General features: G+C 41.6%; 1 protein-coding gene across 5 annotated transcripts in view; it reads right to left on the bottom strand.

Moving 5' to 3' along the window:
* MRTFB (myocardin related transcription factor B) overlaps positions 1-22,955 on the bottom strand; it is a 179,906-nt gene that overhangs the window by 145,570 nt on the left and 11,381 nt on the right. Inside the window, exon 1 of one of the 5 annotated variants that reach the window (XM_034670350.1) lies at positions 18,698-18,716. The exons of the other annotated variants lie outside the window; for them this stretch is intronic. The gene's annotated coding sequence lies outside the window, so the exon portion shown is untranslated. Of the gene's footprint in view, positions 1-18,697; positions 18,717-22,955 lie in introns of those variants that run through there. 5 annotated transcript variants of the gene reach the window in all.

The following is a 22,955-nucleotide window of genomic DNA, read 5'->3' on the forward strand; positions in this document are numbered from 1 at the left end:
GAAAGCCATGTAAAGGAATAACACACCCTCGCTTCAGGAGGATGGGTCTTCTGCAAAAGGAAGGTGGGTAAATAGCGTCTGGCAGGGGTACCCAGGGGGTATCAACTCTACGTGCAATGTTTTATTTTATATCATTTTAGGCTTTTAATGTAAAGCAAAGGTAGCAAAATGTTAAGATTTGACTAAGCTGCGCAGAGGTTGTATTATTCTCCATATTTTTCTACATCCATGTGATATTTCAGAGCATAACTTGTATTTTAAAGGAAGAGCGAAAGCAGCAGAGGCTGACACCTACTAAGTGGCTATCTCCCAACATCACAGCTGTGGCTACGAGCAGCTTTTCTGTTTTCTTTTCTCCCCCTCTATATTTTCTACTTCCTTTTTTTTTCCCCCCAGAAAGGCAATCCAGATACTTCTAGTCCAATTTCTTCTCCCATCTTACTCCCCAAACCAACATGGTACTTTCTTGCTCTTGCAGGGCCTACTATATGCATTCTCACATTTATATAAATTGGGTATTAAATGCCTACAAGGTGCCTGTTCCTGTGCCAGGAGCTGGAGGAACATACACTGTCCTTTCCTCCATAAAGTTTAGTCCCAAGGAACAGAAACATTAAATAAGCATGGAAAAAACGATGCAATTAAAACTGCGAGGAATATTATGAAGGAAAAGAATAGGTGCTATGGGAACACATAATAGGAAGGCCCAGTATAGCCTGGACTGGATCAGAGGAACAGGAATATGCCAGGAAGGCAAGGGTGGAAGGGCCTTCTGGACAGAGACAAACCAACCCGGTGCCTTTTTCACTATGCTGGAGCAACTCAAGGGCAGGGATTGGTTCTGATTCCTACCTGTGTCCATGTCTTCCTTGGTGCTTTAACAAATGCTTCCTGGCTGCCTCTAAGGCAGCCTCTGAGCAAGCAGGAGATTCTGTGCCTGTTGCTCTAAGGTAGGAAAGAAGTCCCTGGGGAATGGCCCAATAGGTAAAAGGAGTGGTCACTCCAACAGGCAGAAGGGAGTGTGAGCCCACTGCATGTAGTAGTTCTAATCCATCAGAAAGTACTTGCTGTAGGCTCCACATCAGGAGAGAGGGGAGCCTTTTTCTTCATCTGTCCCCCCCATTTGTTTATCCATCTCCTTCCTTGTGCAGTATCCTCACCCTCACCCTATTCACCGATTTTATTCAATACTTTTAAGGGGATCTACGTGTGCCAAGCTGGGGATATGAAGACCCCTATAAGCACAGCCTCTGCCATTAAGAGCTTTCCTTCTAGACCAGTGGATCTCAGCTAAGGGTGACTGTGTCCCCTGGGAACATGTGACAATGTCTAGAGACACTGTCGGTTGTCACATGCAGCAGAGGGTAGGGTGTACGCTACTGGCATCTGTGGATACAGTCCAAGGATGCTGCGAAACATCCTATCATGATGCTTACAGTGACAGTCCCCCACAACCAAGAATTGAATTATCTGGCCCCAAATGTCAATAATGCCAAGGCAGAAAAACCTGGTATAGATTATTTAGAACCATGTCTAGAGGGCAAATGGGAGAGGTCAAAAGCCAGAAGCCAAGCAGGTCAAATATCAGAGGCCTAGGAGAGTACTAAACACCAGGTCATTAGATAAGCACATACACAGTGTCAATAGTGCTGAGGATGAGAAACCTGCTCTCGGGAATTAGCAATGTAATTATACCACGCTGCAAGAGGAGTACAAAATGTCCTCCAAATACAAAGATACAGCATCTAATCTAGAATCAGGAGTGAAAAGGTTTCCTTGGGAATGACATCTAATTCAAAACCTGAAAATCTTATGAGTTAGAAAGGGATGTAAGGATGAAGGCAGGGTAAAGGGGCTATCCCAGACACAATGGAAAGCCAGTGGGCAAGAGGGACTATGGGAAGGAAGAAATACGCCTGTACAATGGAAGGTGGGAGCAGCTGCTGAAGGGCTGGAGAGGTAGACAGGCCCAGATCATAATGGGCTTGTGTGATGGGTAAGAAGTGCAGACGTTACCTTTAGCACAGTAAGAAGCCACCGAAAGGACAGACCCAGAGGAGTGATGTAAACAAAGCTTGTTTTAGGACAATGGATTGCTAAGAAACTAAATGGGAGGGGGCTCCCAGGATCCAGATGACAGAGTTGTGGCTTGTCCTAATGTTAATTCTGAGGATGGAGGAGAAGCATTCAAGAGATGCCTGGGTATTAAGTACCACACCAAGATATGTACCTATGCCAGTTCTCTGCCTACTAATCCCAAAGCCCCCCAAACTCTAAAACCTAAAAGTTTTAAAGTAATTCATCTCTGGCCCAACCTAACCAGAACTATGCGGCAGCAAAACCAGAACCTAAACTTCCTTGAGGCTATTCATAGCACATTTATCCTATTTAATGTGAATATTTCAAGGCAGAAGTACTAATGTTTAATTACAGGGTACTGCCCCAAACCTCACTGGGTAGCATATTAACTTTAAAATATTCAAAAAAGTCCAGGGGCGTCTGGGTGGCTCAGTCAGTTAAGCATCTGACTCCTGATTTTGGCTCAGGTCCTGATCTCAGGGTGGTGGGACTGAGCCCCACATTAGGCTCCACACTGGGCGTGGGGCCTGCTTGAGATTCTCTCTTCTCCGTTCCCCCACCTACCCCCACCAACACTTCTCTAAAAAACCCAAACAAAAAACCTCTCTAAGATTCAAAAAGCCTGTACTCCAAAATGCAGCTGGGCTCAAGGGTTTAACGATAAGGGTTTGTAGAGTTACACAAGGTGCTAAATAAACTTTTATCAAACTCTAGGAAACTGGACAAACTAGGTTACTGGATGATTATGTGTTCAGAATATTTTTCTAAGTCACTATCCTTACTAACAACAGTATGAAACTTCCAGATAGCACATAAATACCTACCACATGATTCCTTTTATGTAACTTTGCCTTAAAAACCTAGAAATCCTAGCAGACACAGCAGCAGGATTTGGGGAAAGAACTAAGATTATTTCACCGAAATTTATCTACTTACTTCACCATTCTTCCTCCCAGGATTGCCACACAGAAGAAAGAGTAGGGACAGTCAGTAACAAGCACCAACCAGATCTTCATCTTAGTAGAATCATTCCAAGTAGAGCCAGGTAGGAGTTGAAAGAGTCTGGGGTCACCCTCCCAATCACAATTAGCACAGCCATAAACACATTAGTGACCTGACGATTTCTTGGCAGAGGAGACCTGGCCCCTTTGCACCTATGTCAGGTGGTCACTGGGCACAGCTGCAGAGACAGGGAGGAAAGGCCTGGGTCCCACTCTCATTCATTCCTTCACTCCTCAACACATTTGTGTGAAGAGGTTTGTGTGTCCCAGTCACTGTTTCTTCCAGGTGCTGAGTGTGTAGCAGAGACAGAAGTGGTCTCTCAGAGGTTATGGATTCTACACGGGCGGAATGACACAAAACATGTCACAACAATAAGGTGTAAGAAGGCAGGAAGGGAAAGCATAAGGATGACAGTATGTAGCAGAAGGACCGAATGAAGAGGAAGGGAAGAATCTAGAAAGATCTGAGAAAGTGATATCGAAACAGATACAGGATAATGAGAATTGTGGATCTGAAGGTACTAGAAAGAAAGGAAGCATGGAACTGAAGTGAGCCAGACAACAGGAGAAAATAATGTTTGAGAGCTAGGGTGGGAAGTAAAAGTCAGTAATACTCAGAGCCAGCAGAAACATGGTAGAACATAGCCTCAAGTGTAGGCTGCAAAGGAGCTATTATCTACCCATCTTACTGGGAATGGGACTACATATTCTGATGTTCTGGGAGGCACTTCCCACCCAAAAAAATAAATAAATGTGGGAAATGGGTTTAAAATGCTTAAACACTTGTGTTTTGTTTATTTGGGCTAGGGGAAAACAATCCTTCTAATGTAAAGTACACCTAAAATGCACTTCAAATGGACGAAATAAATAGTTGTGTAGTGAAACATTTAGAACACTTACAATGAGTCTGAATAATAAATTAGGTCATCAGCAGCATGCTGCCAACTTTGTAAAGCACTATGGTCTGGCAGGGTACTTTAGAATAATAAATTTACCAGAAACATAATTAAGATATTCAGATGTCAATTGAGAAGATTTTGGCACATTAAAGTTTCCAACCACAAATATACCAGGGTAAATTATACTCTATATTTTGAACCTATGACAGCTTGAAAAGCAAATGCTAGTATTCTACCCCAACGATCCCAAGTAACTAGCAATTCATAGCCACTATTTTTATTGACAGACTCTTGTTATCACTTGCCAGATAAGAGACCTTTAAAAACTAGTGTTAGCCATTTTAGTTCTATCTGTGTAATGCCTCTTATCCTAAAATAATTCAAGAGACCCACTAAACTAAAAGGGCTATTTAACTTAACGCACCCTGGAGACTTTGGGGGGAAATGAAGCCTGATGTAAGGGGAGGCAACACCTCACAACTCTTACTTTCTTTGTGGATATGCTTTCTTTATTCATTTATTTTCAAACCGTCTCCTCCTCATTTTGGTTAGAATCATGTACTGACCCCTGCTGAATTCCTCAGTGACTGGGCCTGATGTGAAGTTTTTCTGGGTAACCCCTGCCATCGTGCTAGAGGAGCTGGACTTCCAATTACCCAGGCTCCCAGAAATTCAGCTTCCTCAACAACGGGAACCTTCCCATCCTCTCCAACCCCCACACGGGCCCATCCTAGAATTCGGTGACCACCCTGTTGTCTCCTCCTTTCTTCCTCTTGTACCTGCTTGTGTAGCCCACCTCCCCTCCCTGCAACCATACGTCAGTTCTACATTCAACTAATAATCACTGAATTCCTGCCTTTTGCCAAATTCCATTCGAGGTATAGGGGGAAAAGCAGTATGAAAAAATTATGACATAATAACTCAGACGGAAGTGTCTGTCCTTACAGAATTCACGAATAAGTAAAATATACTGTCAGATAGCAGTAAGTGCTGTGGAGACAAAGAGAAAGGCCAGGAATGGGGATATTAGTGCTTGACAAGAGGAGCACCTTTTCAAACAGGGCAGCCAGAAAAGCCCTGAGGAGACACTTGAGTAACCCTTACCCTAAGGAGACAAGGGCTCAAGCTAGGAAGAGGACTTGGAGTACAATGGTGATGCAAAAATCCGACTTCTACTGTCGACTGACCCCTCTGGCTGCTGCCCTCAGAACAGACTGGAGAGAGAGCAGACCCGGGGAAACCTGGCTCTCTCTCACCTTGCTTCCTTTGCAGCCCCACCCAGTGGTGGTTTTCCCTCCCCCAGCCCTCGTGCTACTGCACTCAGAGGTGGGTAAGTATCATCCTGCTCATCATCACTCTTGCTTCCAGACGCTCCCTCCCCCACCTCCTTGGAGGCCCCTGGCTTTGAATGTCCTATCATCAGACTATCCTCACTACCGGGCTGTTATCCAATACCCCTCACCCCCATGACCATCTGCCAAACCAAGAATACTCCTCTGTCATCACAATTTCATTCACCTACCCTCTGACCACCACCTCCTAGATTTCCAGCTCCCTTTCTTCCAAAGTCTGGATCCACCAATCCATTCACCCTCCTGGGGTCTCCACACACTGATCCTACCACCTTTTTACTGTTCCTCGTTCCTTGATATGGACTCTTCCCTCTTCTACTTAGTGCTCAGTCCCTTAAACTCCATTGCTCCTTTGTGCCTGCTTGGCAGACTGTGGATGCTGATTAAATCCCATGCCACCCCTACTGTACACCTGCCCCCAAACAGGGAACAACTGACGGGTGGAAGGAAGCCCAAAGTCAGCAGAGGAATGCTCCTGAGTAGGTGAGAGGGGATGGTATCCAGGGCTGAAGGGACGCCCCAGATAGGACCTGCAGCAGGGGAGGGAAAGCTGAGCTCAGGGTCCATGTACACTTAGGAGGGAGTATTTGGCAGAAGCAGCTCAAGGACATCCTCTTCTGGTTGCCTCTATGTTCTGAGTGGAGTGATGGCAGCCAGGCCATGGAGAAGTGTGAGGTGAGTAAAGTGGTCAGAGGCCTGAGGAAAGGACAGAGCAGTCGGGGGTGGGGGTGGTATGCACGGCACCTCCCTCTTCCAGGTTACCCAGCACCCCTCCGCCCTCACTCACCTCTCTCTAACCTGCCTGGAACCTGCAGGGGTGGTGGAGGGGGCAGGCCACTTTGCCGGTACCAATGTCTAACTCTGGCTTCCCCCATTCAGATCCCTAAAGCCAAGCAGTGCTGGACAAACTCAGAAAACGGAGAGGAGTCTGTCCCCAACACACGTTAACTGATTTCAACTGGATTCTCAACGTTTCTCAGTAAATCCTTTCCTCACCTCCCGTTCATGCCCATCCCAAAGCCCACAGCAAGTGAGGATTTCCTACTTTCTTCAGGTCCCTAGCACCACCCCCGTCACTCTGGGCAGAAGAACTTGGCTTCTGTTTTCTTGAGGGCAAAGGCCAGTGGATGTGAGTGAGCTTCTTTAAAACTTCCTTTCTCTGTGACTCAAAACCCCTGCATGTTTAACATCCACCGTCCTTCCCTCCTGGCTCACAAATGTTCTTTCCTTTGTTGTATGGCTAACCCCACCTCTCTCTCTACCTCTTCCGCCCCCAAACTATAGAGCTTTATTCAGTTATCCTACACTTTTTGCACCTTGAATTTGTTATATTTATAGGTTATTAAAGAGAAAAATGTATTCCAAATGAAAAAATGAACAAACTGCGTAAGTAGGAAAGAATATGGAATGCTTGTGAAAACAGCAATAAACTGGTCTTATTACATAGCAGGCTGTGTTGGAGAGCGACAGAAAATAAAGTTAGATGGATAAGGTAGGACAAGATTACGGAGTATCTGAAAAGCCACAGAGTGTAGGTTGATGATTTCTGAACAAGGAAACGCTCCCGGTGGAAACAGTATTTAAGGGAGAAGAGACTCAGAGCACAGGATGGGATGGGATGGGAAAGGAGGGATTCATACTGAAAACAGGAACCAGATGAGAGGGTGGGGGCAGGGAAGGTGGAAGGCAAGAGGGTAAGGCGATCATCCTGACACATACAATGAGAGCCTGGTCAAATGTGGAGGCAGTGAGAAGGAAGAAAAGACAAAAGACATTTCCCAGAAAGGAACGGACAGCACCTAGCAGCTGACAGCACACTGTGGGTGGGTTCCAGCCCAAGCTCCCGGAGAGAGGGGCCAAGTGCTCCAGGAGGAAGGCACGGTGCTACCCTGGTGACGTTATCACAGTCACTGTGCTTGGAGGCTGGACGGGACCGGCACCTCTGAGATCATGTGATTCAGTCCCTGCACTTGATAAATGAGGAAGCAGAGGCCTAAAGAAGCGCAGTGATGTGTCCAAAGCTTCCAAGCAAGTTGCCGAGAGAGCTGGCGCTGCAGCCCTGACCCCTGCCTGCCTTCGGAGCTCCTTCCACGACACGCTGCTGCCTCCGCGAGAACCCACTCTGCACTTCCTATCTGCGCACAGAGACCCGCAGGTGCCACGCTTCTGCCAACACAAATCACACCAAGGACCGGGCCACCTGACTCTGGTCTCTGCACGTATCCGGTACAGGAGAGCCCGGCTTCAGAGCGGCCAGGCTGACTCTGCCCTGGGATTTTCACGGCGAGTCCAGCTCACACTGCCACGTCTCTAGATGCTGTTTTCAAGTTTCCAGTAGGTCTCAGGGCGACACAGTAAATACTCCAAGGAGCATCACAATGACTCTGAAATTAAAGGGCAAACTACTGACCCTTATTGTTCCTTCTGCCCCTCCTGTTCCCACCCAGTGGCAGAAGATGCTGTTTGCCCTTTCTGTGACGGAAATCTTCAGCCCTGTGTATGATTTCCTGGCAAACACTGCAATGGTATGTGGTATTCCTCATACCGTCAGCTCACAGAACTCTGCTGATAACAAAAAGGAGTCTATAATATTTCTAGCAAGCCTTCTACATTTTTCCCCCAGACAACGTTCGTTGGTAAAATAGGAGTTTCTAGGTAATTTCCCAGAGAACTTTGAGCCTCCATAGAAGTTAACATGAATAGAGCTGCCAGTGTTTTATGGAAAACAAGCACAATGATTTACACTAAATAAATATGGACAATTTAGCTCTCTCATTTACTCTACTGGTGTCAAAAAGGACTTCAAGGAGCTACCATGGACTTCAGCAAGGTATCCATGGTAAGACAGATATTTAGAGTGGACTATCCTGAACTATTTGAACTTAACAGCTGCCTGAATGAAGCCAATAGATTAAGCTGAATAATTTTATAACAAAAGAATTCAGTATTATATTTTTTTCTCCTCTTGCTATTCCAAAGAGCTGAAACAATTTCTTTTTTTTAAAGAAAGGAAAAGTATTATAAAATATGCCAAAACCTTCCTTGGAGAATATTGACAAGTCCGCATTTTCAAGGACAAATTTCCAAATACCAGTCCCCAAAATGATAACAGTAACGTGATTAAAATGTACACAGTTCAGGTACTGAACTTGACCCCTCAGTGTATGTTTTCTTCTGTCTGTATTTCCTCATACTATTTATTTTGAATTTTTCTTTTTAACCACTCTGAGCACCTCAAGAGCTTATACTGAGTACATGTGTTTGCTTAGCAGCTTCAAGATTCTCCTTTGTGACTAAGCAGCAGGTGCTGTTCAGTTTATTTTCACACACGTAAATTAAGCCCTTGAACTTGGGGTGAGGAAAAGCGTTCGGCTTAAAGTTTGGAAAGGAAGGAACTACACAACAGCTTCCTTTAGAACAGCCTGCTTTTTCAGCTTCCTGTATGAAAATAATATTGTATTTTTATAGGAATTGCTAAGAAACAATGAAGAAATTATATTTTAGCCTTTAGAGAGTTAAGCTTCAAATCCCTTAAATTTCTTCCAATAATGTGGATATTTAAATTAAGCAAAGGACAGAAGAAGAGACTAAGAAAATAAAATAGGAATGTGGCACAAATTCTAAAGTAGATTATACAATTTTCAGATTACTATAAGGAGCTCACATTTTCTTTCACTAAATGACAGGCATTAAGACTTTCAGCTTTAAAAATCCCAAATATCAAGCTATTGCATTTAGTACAGATGATGAGGGAAAGGTTTTCTGTGTTGCTGTAGTTGCTGCTACTGTTGTTGTGAAACTGGTTTGATTAAAACACATAACCACACACACGAGTACATACACACCCACATCACGTTCATTATTAGACAGCTTTTCAGACTCTAACTGAATCAGAGACAAGTGAACATTCTCTAAATATAAAATGAAAATGCATCAGAACCTCGACTCCCAGGGGAGAGTGAAGCCCCCCCCCCCGCCTCCTTGGGGGGCAGGCTTTAACTGCCCCCTCCTAGACTTGCACAAAGCGGCCACAATCCCCAGCAGTCTGCTTCCGTGACCGTCTCTCACGCATGGACTTCAACAGCTAACATGTGCACAGACAGAAAGAAGATTATTTTGTTCATCAGCTCTGGGTTCTCTGCGTGCATAATTCAGTATGCTACTACCATGCACTTAGAAATTTTATATCAAGGGTTGTTAAATGAACTGAAGCTTATAATGAAATTCAAGTTCTTATTCTCACAGTATTCTCTCCTGAATGCTAACACTTCATCTTACGCAAGTAGTCAGGATTCAAGGTGTGTTAGAGAATTCCATACACCTGGACCATTCAGGAAAGAGCGGGACAGATGCGTGAACTATAGATACTACCAAGTTTCCTGGATGTTATTTAACCTGCCCTGGTCCCACCCCTTCATAGCATCCAGCATCAGGCCCAGCAGCTGTTCCCAAGGCAGGCCCCAGAGAAGTGTACGGCCCTGGTCTGGGAGACGGAGGCCAGGTGGAGAACAGCCCAAGTCGCTGGAAGTTCCAGCCCTGGCAGCGCCACAGGCCACTGCTACAGCCTGAAGTCCATCAAGTAAAGGGTGCCTGGAGGAGAGGTCGTGGTGAGGACAGAAGGCAGTGGTGGCTGGTGTCTGGAATGAGAGTTCAGGGCTGCCTGTCCCCACCTGGCACCACACGCTTGGGAAAGAATAAAGGAAAATGTGTCTCTGGAGTCCCCAGTAACCCTCACCGTGTCCTCTCCCGGATGTACCTCGGCCCGTACTGCCGCTGACCCCTCTGCACCCTCCTCTTCAGCAACCGCCACCCCACGTGCACTGCATTCCACTGGTTCTCTTCATCTTTTCATCTGCCCATAAGATTCTCAGGTCACTGGGGTGAGGAAGCTCATCTTTTCATCTCTGTATTTTCCCTTGGTTTCCAGCAGAGTCGTTGGCGCAGTGCAGTCCTTTAGTATTTGTTCCTGAACTTTTTGTTGTCAGAGACCAAAATGAAGTCTGTCTTCTAGTATATTCACCCCCGCAACTGGGCCTACCTCCTACGCTATGCCTAGTGCTCATTCCTTGTATCTGATAAAAACTACTATCAGGGAAGGATATAATTAATAAATGCCTTCAATCGAAAAGTTAATAGGTGTTGATGTCTCTTAGCGACCCTGTGAAATGATGGGATTTCAATGACCTAGATGTGACCGGAAGAGAGAGTCTCAGCAGTAGCCCTGGAAGCACACCATGGGGCAAGTGCTCCCCTCTTCCACGCAGCCCGTCTGCCAGACAGACAAGCCTTCTGTGTCGTTTTTGTCCCTGAGTCTTCGGCACCGTTGGCTCTGCCTAACTGCCATCTCCATCCTATTCCCTCTCTGGTAACCTGTGCCTAGACCCTCCTGGAAACAGTGGGCCACACAAACAGCTGTACGACTTCAAAGGATAGACTGAACGACCGCACAGACAGCCGTGGAGTACAGTTCAACCTACACTGGACTTTGGATTTGTCCATTTACATTTTCAACAAGGTCGGAGGCTGCCTTAGGGCAAAAGCTATGCACACTTTTCCACTCAGAGTCCCAGACCAATGCGGAGCACATGTTGGTATTCAATGGGGCATCACTAACAAGATTTACAACCCAGCGAGCATGGGAACACAGTATCCCCACTGTTAATTACCAAAGCATCCAAAATTACCAAAATGGACAATGATGAGATGGATGCTGTTAAAAAGCAATTCACATTGCCTTAGAGCTTATTAAATGTCAAACTCTGAGCTGTGCCCTTCACAGAGAGTCTTTCAGTGAACCCTCATGAGGTCTGGAGAGGTCAAACACCTCAGTTACACAGTCAAGTGGGGCAGCTGGCAGACTGACTGCAAAGTATATTCATGTGGCTCATGAATTCAAATATTTAAGATCCCCCAAATATTTCTCAATGGTATGGCTAAGAAGATGGACAGTGGTTTAAAAAGAAATGCTTTAAAACAACTCTTCATCTCTTAGCCCAAACCCATGCAGTATCCTCTGTGGGAACACCATCCCTGACCCACCTCCCTGTGTGTCAGACAAATTTCACACATCCTGAGAGTCACCCCAAGCACTCCCTAGCTCCCCTCTGCAACACTCCCATAGCACCTCGCGCACATGGACATTCTATCGATGGCCCCGCTCTAGTCCCTGTGTCTGATGATTTCCCCCATGAGAATCTGAGCTCCTAGAGGCTGAAAGCCTTGTCTTTTCATCTGTGTACCCAGATCTGTAGCAAGGTATCCACCACACGACAAGCGTACGGTCAGTGTATGTGCTTGCAATAGTTGTAGGAGTAGCAGCGTTAAGAGTCTTAGTTTGCAACACCTATCTTTCACAGCAGATCTGTATCAAGATCGACATCATAACTTTCAATAATTTAGTTTCCATAGCAACTAGGCAAAGTGCTTCTTATAATACTGGGAAAGGCAAGCTCTAACTTAAGGTTCAACCCACTGAAATACTTCACGATCATTTGCTTTTGTTCTTAGTATGAAGAGAAAGAATGACAGCACTTAACTCTCTGTAACTTCCCCTCTCTTTAAGAACACTCTAACTTCACCATTAACACTAAATCAAAACTTTTTTTTTTCAAACATAACCAGACTATCATTTCCATTAATAAAAGGACAGCATCTTACTACTTTGCAAATCTAAAATATCTGTAAGAATATAATACATCTACCTAATCAGGCCACAGCTATATTTCAAGCAGCAAAAGGTATAAACTGTAACATTCTATTTTTAAAGCAAATATCACTTCTTTTTGAAAAGTGACCTTTTTATAAAAGAACTGTCATGGACATATAAGAGATTAGAGGAGAGACCTCTGTGGGCTAATTTAAAACATGGCCTAAATCAGGCAAGGGGGTAGTGTAAAACAACTTCTCAAGACCTCTGCCAGTTCAGTAATGTTAACTCCAAGGAAAGGAAAAATGGGTTCAACTTTTCATTTTTAATTAGGCTGCTTGCTTTCTGAAAGTTTGCTGATTTCCATGATATTAAATTTCAATTTCTGGGCATTCGTTCACATCTTTCTTTTTTTCTTTTTCTTTTTTTAATAGTTGGTTGGTTTCCTTCCTTCCACCCACTCCCTCCACCCCTAATTATTAGGCCTATAAAAAGCACTGGTGATACCCTGACAGCCCTAAGTTCTTATAAGGATAACAAAGTAGGAATGTAAATATACTTCATGGATAGCTAACTATACTAACCATACACTCAGCTATAATTTCTTCAGCATGGATGCCAAAGAAATACAGAAGGGGATCACATATCCTACCTGGAAAAGCAATCCAGTGAATGCAGGTTAAGTAAATCCTAAACGAAAAGATCTCATCTGAAATTTGTGTCTTCCAAAGCTTAGAGTTTACAAACCCGTCTTTCTCAAATTTTACTACTGGAAATAACTGTACATTAAAAGAAACAATGCTCATTTCTTTGGTTTCTGATTCTTTGCGATGAACAGGATGCTCTTTGGTTTATAGGTGAGAGCTCAACAACTCAGATAATGAGGCCTTCCAACAATCCTGAGACTTACTGATGTGTTTAAAAGGCAGGATGCAGCTACATGAACAAACTAACAGATTCACTATGCTGTCCTGCCAAGTGCAAAACATACACACATCAATCCACCTCACAAGTCTCACTTAGCTTGTTTGCGCATCGGTGTCTCTGATGCTTCTGAGCAGCATCTGAGAAACACGAATTTCAGAAATAAGTTAGGAGACCACAGCACGTGGCTTCCTGAAGTCTCTACCAGAACCTCTAAAAAATGTTGAAAAGAATGAGAACATATGCTTGGCCCAGGCATTCAAACAACTGATCCCTTTATAGGTCGTTCCTATCTGAATAAATAGACAATGTTCAGTCTTTGTGGCCAACCTTTGGTTCAGGAGCTCATCCCTCAAAACTGTCTACTCTATACCACGTCAAAGTTCATTTGTAGTTTGTCTTCTGCAAGATATTTTCCATTCTGGTTCAAGAACACCCTCTGAAAAGACACTGTCATCCATTAACGAGGCAGATTATACATTAATACATATGCGCCGTCATCATGGGATCTCACGGTTTCTTCTTCCAGGAGCGAACCTAGCTCGTGCAGCTTGGCATGCAGAAAGCCGGCGGAGGTTCTCGCCCAGGGCCTTGAAGCACCACCAGACTGACTGCAGCTGGGCTTCAGCTCTGTCGTCCTCAACAGCGCAGAACGGGGAAGCAGGGGCCCGCTGCCCCTTGAAAACTGCTGCTCTCTCGGTTTCGGTAATTTCCATTTCAGCCCCTACATTTACTGCACTACTACATTTGGTGCACTGGCTGTGTGCAGGCAATAAAAGCGGTCGGTAAGTGTAGCCCACTGGCCTGTGTGCCTTGTAAAAGTGTAGCTACATCACCAGAAGACCCCACTCCGACTGCAGCAGGGAAAAGGGGACCCCAGGGAGTACCCCAGGGGTCCACAAAAGTCCGTGGACCTAATAAGCACGGAGTAAGAGCACAAAGGGGGTCAGTAACACAAAGAAAACCCCTCAGCTCATTCTTCTAGCTCAAACGTTCCCTAAGTGAAGAGAGAGAGAGAGAGATTGAGAAATAGGAAGAGAAGAGAGGAAACACAAGGTGAGGCTGGAAAATGGAAAAGGAAACACCTTTGTTACATAAACAATATATTCNCCTTTGTTACATAAACAATTTATTTTTTTTTTTTTTTTTGAGGGGGGTGGCACGCGGGGGTGGGGAGGGGCAGAGGGAGAGAGACAGACAGATAATCCCCAAGCAGGCTCCCACTCAATTTCATGACCCTGAGATCAGGAACCTGAGCCGAAATCCAGAGTTGGACGCTTAACTGAGCCATTCCAGGGGCCCCATAAGCAGTATATTCTTACTCTCTGAACATTAGGCATCAAACTCAAGGATTCCTATACAACACAATTTCCCTGAGCACCTTTTTAATCAGGAGTCGCACTGGCGCTGGGATACGGAGATGAATAAGACCATTCCCTGACTTTAAGTTTTGTTAGGAAGCCTAGCAAACACAGAGTCACAACATAGTGTGGTAAAGAGTACTAGATGACAGCAAGGTGTTATGGGGAGGAGGGAGGTTCTTCAACACAACTGAGGAGGAGGATTGGCAAAGGAGCTAAATCTTAAAGAACAAGATAGAGAAAGGATAGGAAGGAGGGGGACAATTCCAGGGAGAGGGAGCTGATACGCAAATGGTCTCTCTGCTCCAAGACTTTTTATCACCCAGTATTCTCCATCTCGCTGTCCTCCTTTAACCTGAAAGCTAAAGCCCCCAAATACTCACATTCCAAAGCACCTATAGAGGGAAAAGTGCAAACACACATGCTGTGGGAATGTTTTACAAACCTGAAAACTTTGAACATGAGAAGAAGCAACATCTGTTTTTGCGCATTCTGTTTGCTGGACACCTTGTTACAAAGTTTGAGACCAAATAAAACTAAAGAGCTAGCAGGTTTTAAAGCCATTATAAATGCATGAAAAATCAGTTGCATTTGTTTAATTAGAAAAACATATATGATCCTAAAAGCAGATGAATTGGATGAGGTTGGGTCACTTTGGGAAACAAAAACTCTAAGTAGATTCTCATGTGCATGTGACTCTTTGATTATTTCCTTGAGTCCTTGAGAAAGGGAAAATGGTTCCCTAGGCAAATAGTATTAAACATTTATTAAGTGCTAACGCATACATTTTCTCATTTAAACCACAACCAGAGGAAAAGTATCTTTAGGCTAAGCTCCCAGTTACACAGAATATCAAGGAGGGAGGCAGGACTAGAATCCAGTTTTCCTGACTCAAAAGTCTGGATTCTGGTCCTGGCACCATTACAAACTAGACACTTAATCCCATTGCTGCTTTCTCCTCTAAAAAAAATAATTTTGAGAAGCAAACTGTTAAAGGAATAGCTTGCTCTTTCAACCATACATTTTTTTTTAAAAAGGCTCAGGTTCACAGTGCCCGCTCCCCACCACACACCTTTTTAAGAGAAACTAAAATAATACGTGTAATAACCCTTTGCCCTCATGGCCATTTGAAAATAACTCCTGTATTTCTTTCTCTCTTGTTTCTTCCCTACAGTTGACCACCAGCTATACTAGTGCCCCCCAGCAAACAGGTGTTACGTATTTTTCAAAATCCCTAAATATAATACCTTAATTCAGATTGGAGAGAAACTCAACCTTCTAATATGGACACTGAGAAGATGTTATTACATTGTGCCGGTTTCACTCCATTTATAAAATAATTATAGAATTAAGCCTTTTTAATGATAAAAATATTTTTAAAGTTTTAATGTGTTAAGGAATAATTAGAGAAATACTGCTTACTGAGACTATTTGCAGCAAGATATTGATGTGAATCTTTTTAGTAATCCCCCCACATTCCGCCCCCAGATTTTCCTCCTATTCAACAGTAATCCTGTCAGCAACACCTGCCACTGCTGTTTCAGCTACAGTTACCATGACCACTGCAAACAGTCTTAATAGAAATAAAAAGCAGGTTTGTCAATTAAATCCAAGGGAACATTCACTGGATGCAGACTTACTCCTAGAATACTCTAACTCATTTTTCAGAATACAGCAACCAAGAAGGAGATCTGCAGCCACTGTAATATAACTTTAGGAACCAATACTTTGGATTTGGTGTCACAAATTTATCCTAGATTTCAGCAAAATAAGATCCTTTAGTCATCAAATTCTCCAAAGAGGCCCTCTTATCCCACTCTTTACAGGCTAAACTCTCTTTTCACTCTTACTTTACTTTCACAGCATTTATAACACTGTAAGATAACAGATAAAAAGCTCTCCATATTAACTGTTGGCTCCTTTAACCTCTCTGAGCTCAGTATCCTCACCTGCCTTGGGGAGGAAACAGTTTAAAGGAAGACCTTAATGGAACCATATTGTATAAAATTAGAAAAATTTAACAAAAGAAAAAATAAAATTACACACAGAGAAAGTAAGCAGAAGAAAGGAAATAATGAAGATTAGAGCAAAAAATCAATGAGATAAAAAAAGAAAAAGAAAAATGAAGGAAATCAAAAGTTGGTTCTTTGAGAGGATTAAAAAAAGTCAATAAACTTCCAACTGGACTGCTCAGGAAAAAAGAAAGAAGATACAAATGACTAGTATCAGGAATGAGAGAGGTGATGTCACCATAGATTCCACAAATATACAAAAGATAATAAGGAACTATCATGAAGAACTTTATGGCAGTAAATTTAACCATGCAGACGAAACAGATGAATTCTCTGAAAGATATAAAGTACCAAAACCCTCTCAAAAAGAAGTATACCTTGAATAGCCACAGATACATTTTAAGAATTGAATTTGTAGTTTAAAATCTTCCCTCAAAGAAAAGGATGGATCCAGGTGGCCTTATTGGTGAATTCTAACAAACAATGAAGGAAAAAAAATAGTACCAATTCTACACGAATTCCTCCCGAAAACTGAACGGAAGAAACACTTCCCAACTTATTCTATTAGGCCAGCATTAACCTGGTACTAGACAGAGACATTACAAGAAACTATTAGGTCCCTCACAAACACACACTTAAAAATTCTAAACAAAATTTTAGAAAATCAAATTCAAAAATATATAAGAAGGATAATACATCATGACCAAGTAGGGTTTATCCCAAGAATGCAAGGCTCATTTGCCATTGGAAATATGCTCAATGTAATTTACCATATTAAGAAACTAATAAATAAAAACCATATGATAATCCCAGTAAATGCAGAAAAGTATCTAACAAAATCCAAAATCCATTCCTGATAAAAGATTCTTAGTAAACTAAGAATAGAAGAGAATTTCCTCAATCTGAGAAAGGGAATCCACAAAAGATTGCCACTCACATCACAATTAATGGTAAAAGACCAAGCGATTGCTAAGACAAAGGATGTCCACTCTCTCCTCTTCTATCCAGTATTATACTAGAGTTTCTGATTATAATCGTGCAATAAGGCAAGAAAAAGAAATAACAGACATCCATGTTAGAAAAAAAATAATAAACTATCTTTGTTCAAATGCGACATTGTTATTTATGTGGAAAAATCCAATGGACTTAACAAAAAAGCTACCAGAACAAGGGAGTTTAGCAAAGTTACAGGATACAAGATTTATATACAAAACTGAATTGTATTTCTATCCTAGTAACAAGCAACTTTATGCTGAAATTTTTAAGACTACCACTTATAATAATACCAAAAATATATGAAATCCTTAGGGATAATCTGATGAAAGGTGTGCAAGCTCTGTACTCTAAAACATTGTTGAGAGAAATTAAAGACAGAAATAGACAGAAATAACATGTTCATGGGTTGGAAGACTCAGTATTGTTAAGAAGTCATGCTCTCCAAATTAATAATACCAATTCAATATAATCCCAAACAAAATCTCAGCAGGCTGTTTTGTATAAATTGATAAGCTGATTCTGAACTTCATAGGGATATGGCAAAAAACCTGGAATAGCCAAAACAACTTTGGAAAAAAGAACAAAGTTGCAGGACTAACACTATCAAATTTCAAAACTTATTATAAAGCTACAGTAATTAAGACAGTGTGGTACTAGCATAAAGATAAACAGATCACTGGAGCAGAGGGTCCCAGATAGACCCACATATATGGACAACTGATTTTGGCAAAGGTGCAAAGGTAACTCAGTAGAGAGAGACATCCATATGCAAGAAGCATGAACTGTGATCCACACCCTGCACCACAGGCACAAATTAGGTCAAAATGGAACATACATCTCAATGTAAACCCTAAAACTATAAAAAAAACTATAAAACACCTGTAAGAAAACATAGAAATGATCTCGACGACCTAGGTAAAGATTTCTTAAACGTGATACTAAAAGCATAATCCATAAAAGAACAAACTGATAAACTGAACTTTACCAAAATTAAAAACGTCTGCTCTTTGAAAGACACGGTTAAGAGAATTAAAAGATAAGTCAGAATGACAGAAAATATTTACAGATCATGTAGCTGAAAAAGAATCTGTATTTAGGCTATATAAAAAAAAAACTCTTGAAACTCAGTAATTAGAAAATAAGCAATCCAATAAATGAGTAAAAGGTTTGACATTTCCCAGAAAAATGGCAAATAAGCACATGAAAATATGCTCAACACATTAGTCATCTGGAATATGCAAATTAAAAGCACAATAAGAAACCACAACATGCTTATTAGAATGACTAAAATTGCAAAGACTGACCACACCAACTATTGACAGAGATGTGGAGCAACTGGAACTCTCATGCGTTGTTGGCAGGGAACATAAAAGAATACAACACAAAAAGTAATTTGGCAATTTTTAAAAAGTTAAACATACACCTACCATATAATCCAGCCATCCCACTCCTAGGTATTTGCCTGAGGGGAAAGAAAGCATATGTCCATACAAAGATTTGTATATGAACGTTTGGATAGGTTTTATTTGTAATAGCCAGAAACTGAAAATACCCAAATGGCCATCAACGGTGGATACAAGAATTGCAGAATATCTCTCTCTCTCAAGAGTCAAAAAGGAATTAACTATTGATAAGCTCAACAATATGAATGAATCTCAATGTGATTACACTGAGTGGAAAAAAAACACACTAAAAAGAGTACATTCTATTTAAAATCCACTTCTGTGAAGCCCTACAATAGGCAAACTAATCTATAGTGACAGAAAGCAGATCAGTGGCTGCCTGGAGAAGGGGGCCAAAGGGTGTGAGGGCAGGGTTCAAAAGGGGTACAAAGATACTTTTGGAGTTAGTGGATATCTCCATTACCCTTATTGTGGCGATGGTTTCAAAGATGTCTACATGTGTCAGAACTGATTACACTGTACACTTTAAACCTGTGCCATTTATTGTGTAGCAATTATGCCTCAATAAAGCTGGGAAAAAAGTAACTGCCTAAACTTTATAATATTCATTTTAAAGTGTCCTTTTTTCATCACATACTAAAAATCTTTCATTGTAGCAAAGCAATTGATGTAACCACTTCAAATACACCTTTCCCTTCGACCTTTCCTCTATATAAACAGCACTGTGAAAGTAAATTACTATTGGATGGAAAAGTGAACAAACTGGTCTTCCGGGATTGCACAGTGGTCTGTTCACTGGCTCCAAATGAAGCCCAAATGTTTAGCTAAACTACCAGTCCTGAATCTTGGTCACTTAATACTGAAACTATTATAACCACGAGCCACCCTAGAGCAATTCATTAATTCAGTAAACATTTATTGCATATGTACTCTGCCTGGCATTTTTTTAGTATTAGATTTCATGCAAAATGGTTACTACCAAATTAGAAAGCCATTCTGCATCTACTCTGGGAATAATCTGCAAGCTTTTGGTCATTGCATTTAAATAACACAACATAACACACTGCATTAAATAACACAACTAACATTGCATTTAAAGAACATCAGTGGAAACAGGCTGATCCGTCTAACACAAAGTCAAGATAACAAATGCTACTAATGAGATGATTAAAGAATTATACATCGACACCTTAGAATTCCAGAATGAAGGTATCTCTTGAAACCTAAGTGAATTCAGGACAAATATTCAAAAAATACTCCCATACACAGCTGGAAGAGCAGACCCTGACAGCAACAAGAGGTCCCACCAACATGGAAATTAAAAAGATGTGAAAAACTTAGGTAGATTGAGAAAGACAAATACCATGTAATTTCACTTCTATGTGAAATCGAAAAATGAATGAACAAAACAGACTCTTAAATGCAGAGAACTGGTGGTTGCCAGAGGGGCGGTAGGTGGGGGGATGGGTGAACTAGATAAAAAGGATTAGGAGGTACCAAACTTCCAGTCATAAAATAAGTAAGTCACGGAGATGAAAAGTACAGTGTAGGGAACAGAGTCAATAATATTGTAATAACACTGTATGAAGACAGATGGTGACTATACTTGTCATGGTGAGCACTGAGTAATGCTCTGAACTGTTGAATTAATACACTGTACACCTGGAACCAATGTAATATTGCAGGTCAGTTATTCTTCAATAATAGTAAACAAACTTAGGTAGACAGATCTAAAATGATATACATAAAAAACAGTAACAAGGAAGCTTTAAGTAAATTCTCTGTTTGTATCAAAGACTACAAACACTTGGTGCCGTTGTGTATTCTTTACTGTCAATTTTAGAGAGTTCTCTGCTAACCAGACCAAGGAGAGTAATTACATCTGATAGAAGATATAAGCTTATTTACTCATCACCAATAAAATTCAATAGGTCCACATCTCTTGCCACAAATATAGGCTAATTTACAGCTTATCAAGGCTGTCCATTTGAAAACCTTTCACTCTCTTTTTTTTCCCCGTGTGGTACTTCTCTTTTCTTTTAAAGAATTTGATAAACTCATGCAATGGACATGAAAATTAATGAATATCCCCTGTTAGAGGTAATTGTTGATAACACTGTGCTTCACAATCCCGTAAAAACTTATTCCTTTCCTAAAATTTTCAGGTTGCCTCCGAACTGTCATGTTCGTATTCCCAAAGGAACAATTTTACTGAACGATAAGCTTTTAGTGAATTTTGACTGACATAATGATTCCTTGTCACATGTTCTAAACACATCATACCCAAATTTATATCCACATTAAACACTGCTAATCTTCTAAATATTCTACAACCATTGCATTCCAGACCACAGGTTCTGCAAGCATGGTTTGAAAGTATGCTTATTCCCACAGAGAAGCAATAACCATTAAAACAAAAGATAAAAAGCCAAACCAGTATTCAGTTATTTTACCTTCTGTTTTTTGTTTTTCAGATTTTTAAAAACCAAAATGGTTCCATTTTAGGTAAAATGGTAAGTATCAAAAAGGAGACACCCTCCACTGCCAGGTGTTAACATGAAGTCCCCGTCGTGGAACTTTTCCATCTCACCTGCAATAGTTACTTCCATTAAAATGTTTAAATGATACCTACTACAGATACCCGAATCTGTTTTATTTCAAGACATCTCCACTGTCAATTATTGCCCTAATATTACATTTCCTTTTGGAGGAAATTGCTGTCCCATGGCCTAACATCTATTGGCAATCTAGAATGTGCCAGGCACCGTGCTAACACCTACGTGCAACACTTTCACTGCCCCCCACAACAATGCTCTGATGACACCTTTTACAGCGAGGCAGAGTATGAAGGACTTTAACAACCTGCCCAAGGTCACAGAGCTATTTCCCATTACTAATAGCTCAAAGGAAATCTAGAACCTGTCAGCAGCGAGTCTCCCAAGTCAGGCATCGAATGGGACCACACTTGCTTGAAAATGTGGATTCATCTAACCATGAGCACCAGGTGTTTCTTTATTCCCAGAGGGGTTAGTCTCACAGGATGCCTTAACAAGGAAGACAAACAATGTGACAGGAGTAGGTGTGCATAACAATTTGTCTTCCATGCTTTGGCTCTCAGTACCCTGGGGTACCATAGTCTTGCAAAGTCAGGCAAGGTCTCTTCTGTAAGGAGAGAAGACTGTTTTAGAACAATGGCATCACCTAACTAGTAGCATGATGATTGCTCCTGACCATGTGTAAAGTGGTGTTAAATGCTAAAAACAATTCTGATTTAAAATCCTCTCAGTGTTTATCATATGATCAAGTAATACAGTTTGAAGTTATAACAAATAAGATATATAAATGAGTAATTCATTCTTCGTTCCTCCCAAGATTAGACATTTCATTCATGACCACATGGAATCGTGGTTTCAGATGGTAAGCCTGGAGCCCTGGTGAGGTACGACTAGTCTGGCCTTCCACAGACCTCTGAAAATAACTTATTGTATATACTACTGGGGTTTCATGGATAATACATGCATAAGAGAAGTCTACAAAACACATACTCTCACCCTTACAGAATTTCCCTACACTATTTTGCTATCTTTAAAATGTAGAGTAAAACTCACTTAAATTCAGACGTCACTAACATAGAAGCAAGAAATGGTTGAATAGCTTCTGCATTTTCTTTGTCTATTAAGAAAGATTATTTAGTAGAGAACACAATAAACAAGATCTCTCAGCTACTTAAACTACAGAAACTACAACTGAAGCACATTAGAAAAGTCTCTTTACGTACAGAATACACGTAAATTACTTAGAATCACTTAACAGATTCTTTGTAGCCGCTAGGCAACATATTAGCCTAAATTCTACAAACACTCAGAAGTGATTTCAATTGTTTTATATTTTCCATAACTCAGACAAATTCTTCCCCTAATTAGACTAAACCTAGGTAGGAATACATATTTAGATTTTCCCCTTCCCCCATTATTTAATGCTACTTTTTGAATTATATTTATTATCGGTCATCAGAAAATCCAAAATTAAATGAGTGGAAATCCTGTGTATGGGAAAGTGATCTTGTCATTTTAGGTGAGGCAACAATGGAAGGACCCTGACCAGCCCAGAGATCAACTGCAGGGGGATGCGGGCCTCTACCTTCAGTGCCCCATGTTTCCTGCTGTCCGTAAGAGCCACCTTCGCCCTGCGGGACATCCACGCTGTGAACTTCTCTCTTTTGAACGCTGCTACCTCTGAAGAATTAATCAGTAAAGAATGAAGCTAACTACCTCTTAAAGAA

Source organism: Ailuropoda melanoleuca, chromosome 10 (genome assembly GCF_002007445.2).
Source record: "Ailuropoda melanoleuca isolate Jingjing chromosome 10, ASM200744v2, whole genome shotgun sequence".
In the NCBI taxonomy this organism is placed as follows: Eukaryota; Metazoa; Chordata; class Mammalia; order Carnivora; family Ursidae; genus Ailuropoda; species Ailuropoda melanoleuca.